The 6,331-nt window shown below is 45.8% G+C and overlaps 1 pseudogene; it reads left to right on the top strand.

Moving 5' to 3' along the window:
- The first annotated feature begins 323 nt into the window (after positions 1-323).
- On the top strand, positions 324-6,331 carry LOC125612663 (annotated as a pseudogene).

Below are 6,331 nucleotides of genomic sequence, written 5' to 3'. Positions count from 1 at the left end.
GACCCTTAAGATTAGAGGAGCTGTGACAATACCCCCAAAGAAAAAGGTATCTCTGTCTCTTGTATGATTATTTCATGCAGCCCAGTTCCCCTGGAGTGACCCTGAGTGTTTTTGTTGCGAGGAATGGGCCAGCTCTGGGTTTGAACCTCAGCACCACATATAAATAAATAAAATAGAGGTGTTGTGTCCAACTACAACTAAAAGAAGGAGGAGGAGGAGGAGGAGAAAAAGAAGAAGAAGATACTAATCAGAGCTCTCTGCATCCTACTTTTCAGTACTTGGAAATCCTCTAAGTCATTCAATTCCTAGGTCTTAATGACCGTATGGCGCGGTTTCATGACCTATGGAGTGTAGGTACCCAGATTTACTCCGTCATTGTCCTTTTGAAGAGAACTCACGCAGTTTCCTTTTTTTTTTTTCCTGTCCTATTGTGAGAAACTCACTCAATTTCCCTTTTTCTTCCTCCCACGATGAAAGATTCAGTGGTAAACATCCTGATGACGGCATGACGTGTATTATCTGTTATGTTTTTACCCGTTGTAAAGAGTTTACAATAAATTTGAAAAGCTTGGATGACATAACCCTTTCATACATTTAAATAATTTTCTAAAACATATAATAAAATGATATTAAAATTTTCAGTGAAAAATTAAAAGTAAGAAATAGTGGCCCCCACATCCTGGGTTCATCTCTACCCAGAGGAGCCCCTTGGACATCCTTTCTCCCCTGTAGATAGACCCCAGGAGCAGGCGATTAAGTTACTTCTGTCCTGAAAAGGTCAGTGGAATGGGTTCTCAGGAGCAGGTGCTGGGTTCAAGTCAATGTGTGCATTTATTTTACCATCAGGCGACGCTGGAGGGGCCTCAGGGTTTCTTCCTGAGCCCATCTGCCTGAGGGACCCCTGCTTCTCTAGTCAGGCAGAATCAGACTGCTCAGCCCTCCCCCTGCCTCCTCTCTACCCTGTCACCTGAACCTTTGGCAGGGACAGCTTAGGGTTCTGATCAATGCTGTTCCAAGCCACATTGGGCCTGATACAAAAAGGCCTTATGCTCCTGTGTCCCTATTAGTGAATTCATGCATTTTTTAAAAAATATTTTTTAGTTGCAATGGATCTTTATTTTCACTTATTTATATGTGGTGCCAAGAATCAAACCCAGTGCCTCACACACACCAGGCAAGCACACTACCACTGAGCCACCTCAGTCCCGAATTCATGCATTTTTTTTAAGGACTGATTTCCCCCGGGAATATCAGACAAAACAGTTGAAAAGTTATAAAGTGGATATGTCAAAACTCACACTGAGTTTCAATTATACCAAAATAAAATGTATTATAATTTTATTTCAGCCCAAGTTGATTTAAAAAAAAAATGATTTAGTATCATCACTTGGTCCAGAGAAATGGTCAAGCATGGAAATTCTCTCAAATGAAAATGAAAGAGTAGGTTTTAAAAATGTCATCCCTGAGTTTGTCTCCAACAAAGCCAGGCCGGACACTTTTCCTTTTGCTTCAAGTACCAACTTGGCTTGGGACATGGCACCAGCCTTTATTTAAAACCTTGACATTTTGTTCAGCAAAACATCGTGGATTTTCTGCATTAATTTTGATGTGTTAAAAGATTGCATTAAAAATATGTGTCTTGGCCACTGAGCTTTTTAGCACCCGCTTCAATTTGTGCACTAGGCCCCTTCCTCAGTTTGGGCCCCAGTTCTGACCAGACTGTATCACTGGATGCAGAAGGGACCCCTGTGTTCCTGGTGTACTTCTCACTAGTCTGAGGGTTGGATGGGCTCTGCCTGGTGGTTCTTTTACCCCCCAGAGTTGACTGGGGCCACTCCTATGGCTGCATTCAGCTGGAGTCCAGTTGTGGCTGGAATGTTCAAGATGGCTTCAGCTCATCTCTGGGCAACTGCTGTCTCTCCCTGGGTCTCTCCACAGACATGGCCCCTCAGGGATTCAAGAAGGAGAAAGCAGAAGCCAGTACCTCTGATGACCTAGACTTGCAGTTCTCAGAATGTTGCTTCTGTCACATCCTGTTAATCAAAACAAGTCGTGGGGGGCTGGCCCAAATTCAAGGAAGGGGAAGGAAACTGTCTCTTACTAGGAAAAAGAATGGCATGTGCCCACAAGGATGGGGGAATTGAGGGTGGTGCTCTTTGCTTCTTCTAAGCCTCTCCCCTTACCCTGGCTTTCTTTTTATTTTCTTCTCTATTTTTCTTTCTTAATTTCTTTTCTTTTTTTTTTTTTGTACTGGAGATTGAACCCAGGAGCACTTTCTCCAGAACTCCCCCCATTTTAAAAAATTTGAAACAAGTTCTAAGTTGCTTATAGTCTTGCTAAATTGCCGAGGCTGGCCTCAAATTTTCAATCCTTTTGCCTCAGCCTCCAGAGTCACTGAGATTACAGGCATGCACCAACATGCCTGGAACTGGGTACTATCTTAATTATTTTTGTTTATTATCTATATTTTTCAAATCTATAAGCCCCATGAGAGTAAGGACCATCTATGACTCATTCCCCACTGTATGAATGAATGATTCCCTGTGGATTAACTTAAGGGTTATGGGGGGAATGAAGGCCGTGATGTGTAGACATTCCTAGGCAAATGCTTTAGAATTTTTAAGAGAGACCCAGGCATGGTGGCACACACCTGTAATCCCAGCGACTCAGGAGTCTGAGACAAGAGGATCACAAGTTCAAAGTCAGACTCAGCAGCTGAGCCAGGCCCTAAGCAATTTAGTGAGACCCTGTCACAAAACGAAAATTAGAAAGGGCTGGGGATGTGGCTCAGTGGTTAATCACTACTGGGTTCAATCCCCAATATTCCCCCCAAATAAAAGGATTTCTAATAGCAAGAAGGGACAGGGAGGTGCCGTGACACACAACTAAACCAGTCAGAGTCATTCCAGGTGAACTGGGCTGGCATGAAATAATGACACAGAGACAGAGAAATACCTTTTTCTTTGGGTTCTCTGATGGCTCCTCTGACCCAGGTCCTGCAAAGGAGGCAAGGCAGGCAAGAAAGAGAGAGAGCAGCCTCGAACCTGGTTTTATTGGGGAGAAGCCATTCAAATGAGGCAAGGGGTAGGATTACAAAGGAACAGGTGAGTGCAACTCAACCCCACCTGGTGAAGCCTACTCCTGGGGCCACGCCTCATTATCCAAGCAGAGGTAAAGCCCAGTAATCACAGGGTGCAAGGATGGTTCAGAATCTCTTGCTCAGGGCTTAAGGGCTTGTATTTTCAGAGCAGCTCCCGACAGGGAGGGAAAGAGAAGGATCAGGAGTGGGCAGGAGAAATGGTAGGGAGAAGAAAGGTGGAGTTCTATGAGCTTCATGAGGGGCCATCTAGGGACTGTGGTCACTGCTGTGTCTCCAGCTCAGCCAGCCACGGCCTGGCACACAGCATGTGGCAAATGCCTTGAAAGGGTTCCGAGGGCAAGTGACTGTGGAGCTGGGCGTGTTGGAGGTGCTGGAAGGGCGCTGTGCAGGCTGGGTGGGAAGTTAATGTTTCTGGTGATGTCCACCCGACGTTTCCAAGGTTGCAGAAAAGCTGAGTTCTACTCTGTCATAGGTGAGGAGCACAGTGTCGCACACAGGCAGGTGGCCAGTCAGGTGGCAAGTCCTTCTGCTTCACTTACACGACAGCCTCACCTACCACGCTGTCAGCACCAGCCCTTTCACCATCCTCCCATCCCGGTTGAGTCCAGAACTCCCGGCTGGACTGGAGGAACAAAATCGATTGTTAGAGGCAAGTGTAACCCTTTAAGATCTGTTTGGGGGGCCCAGAAGAAGCAAGCATCTCTCAAGAAGCGGCTTCTCTCTTGCTTCAAGTTTAACAGCCTCCAGCAAACTTCAGCCTCCTTGAAGCAGATTCTTGGGTTCTTTTCAGGGAAGAACAGTTAATGCACGGGAAGATGTGTACACAAACACAACGAGGGCAAAGCAAGATAAGGAACTGGTTCATAAAGGAATAACCCACCGTGTTAGAGGAAGAGTTGGGCAACTTTTCTGCAGAGCACAAAGGATGCCAGTAAGAGATCAGCATTCAGAACTCCTGAAGATGACCCCTCCTGGTGAAAAAATTGAGCCGAAGGGATGTTGCAAAAGTTACACCCAACACAATTTTTTAAGGAAGAAGCTTTGGATGGGAGATTCCATGTAATGTGATGAAATCATATTCTTTAGGGTTGGTTAAGGTCATAGAATTGTTCTATAGTTGGATTCTTGCTTATGCAGGTGCCAGAAGAAGTGCTGTGGATATTTGCTAAATTAATGCAAGATTATAGACTTCATGAACTTTTAAAACCAAGTATGGCCACTCATGGTGGTGGAGACCAGTAACCCCAGCTACCCAGGAGGCTGAGACAGGAGCATCTCAAGTTCAAAGCCAGCCTCAGAAACTTAGTGAGGTCCTGACAATCTTTCTTCCAACTTTTCTACTACCAATTGCAACAAGGGTGTGTGTGATATCTTTCTGTCTGAGGATTTAGAAATAGTGATTCAAGCAGAATTGGGGCTTCTGCAAATGAATCAGGCAGAATTAATGCAACTTGACATGGAAGGGATGTAACAGCACTTTCAGGTCATTTCACATCCCTTTGAAGGTGGTTCCAGACAAATTAATCCAAGCATTTTACCAAGTCAAATACAACTCAGAAAACAAAAGAAAAAGAAAAAGCTTGAAAAAGAATGCTCAATAAAAATTAAAGACATGGATCAGCAAGTTGATAATAAAATATTATGCACAAGAAAAAGGCTTTAAAAAGAGCGCATTGAGCCGGGCGAGGTGGCGCACTCCTGTAATCCCAGCAGCTGAGGAGGCTGAGGCTGAGACAGGAGGCAGGAGAGTTCAAAGCCAGCCTCAGCAACTGAGCCAGGCCCTAAGCAACTCAGTGAGACCCTGTCTCTAAATAAAAGACTAAATGGGGCTGGGGATGTGGCTCTGTGGTCGACTGCCCCTGAGGTCAATCCCTGGTACCCTCCTACCAGGGGAAAAACAAAATAGTGCATTGAAATACTAGAAAAACCTAAATGCAGTTCCAACTACAGTGAAGATTCTGTGTTACAGCTAGAGAAGGAACTGGTCGAAGCAAGACTAGGGGAAGCTGAGCCTCCGTGTGCAGTAAAAGAGATGCAAGATAAAGAACTGGAAATAGACAAGAGAACCAATGGCCTTTCCTGATGAGAATTACATCACAGGCTTCGGGAGCAACTCATCGCTGTGAAACTGAGAAGCAGAAGCCATCAGAGGTTGAAAGAACTGAGAAAGCAAGTCAAGAACTCCAAAGAAAGTGGGCTGCACCACTTCACTGGTGCTACCGGGAGATGGAAAGACCCGCGTAAGAAAAATGGGTGAACAGATGACCCTTCAACTTAGAGGAGCTGAAACACAGGCAGAAGTAGGAGAAATGAAACAAAGGATGGCGGAAATGGAAACAGAGCAGAATCATTAGTAACCACCTTGGAAGCCTAGAATAGAAGTCCGCAGGAGAAGGCGCACGATGGCTCAGTACAGAGCAGAGACTACTTTACCAGTTAAGCCACGCAAAGCACACATGAGCCGAACTTGAGGGCACAAACGAGGAAGGAGCGGAGGCTTGAGATGGGTGGGGGATGCAGAATTACAGTCCCATGTTCCTGAGCTTGAAATCCAGAAAGAAGGGAAGCTTGCAGGACAGCTTAACCCCCTGTGTCCGTCTAACAGTGCACCAGGGGACTGGAAGATCAGATGGCAAAGCTGAGTCAGGAGCTCGGAATCCTGAACCCTGGTGTCCAGCCGGTTGGAGGAGTTTCCCAGACCAATTGCCTTTCCCTGCTTTCCCCGCCTGCGGGGCTGGGGGGGACCGCAGGGCTCCAGCTCGCTGGGAAAGCCCTCTTCTCCGGGCCATGGGCCCAGCGCGCCACCCCCTTTTGGATGCAACCCACACTGTCAACCATTTGGTAAGAGATGATGGCCCGATGCCTCTGGACCTGACTGTGGCAGATGGTGGTGAGAGCAAAACCGAAGACAGGGTGCTGCAGACCAGAGAGCAACCAAATGGTTCAAAAGGAAGAGAGTCACAGTCTGGCCGTCACCATGACCTAGGCTGTGGGTTTCTTCCAGGGAACAGGCACCGTATGGTTAGGGATTTTTGGAATATGTTTCTTGTGTGTGTATTTTGTTTTACAATCTCATCTGCCCTTATCTTTGCCAAATCGTCACCACTGATTTTTCTTTGCCACAAAGTAGACTGGAATATGATCAATGGGTAAAATCAGATTCTAACAGCATTACTGAATATAAATGTTTCTTCTTTAGAAAATACAATCATATTTAAATCTGGGAACCAT

Source organism: Marmota marmota, unplaced genomic scaffold, assembly GCF_001458135.2.
Source record: "Marmota marmota marmota unplaced genomic scaffold, marMar, whole genome shotgun sequence".
Taxonomy (NCBI): domain Eukaryota; kingdom Metazoa; phylum Chordata; class Mammalia; order Rodentia; family Sciuridae; genus Marmota; species Marmota marmota.
Note: the sequence above shows the minus strand (reverse complement) of the source record. Positions and strands in the feature narration are given on the sequence as shown.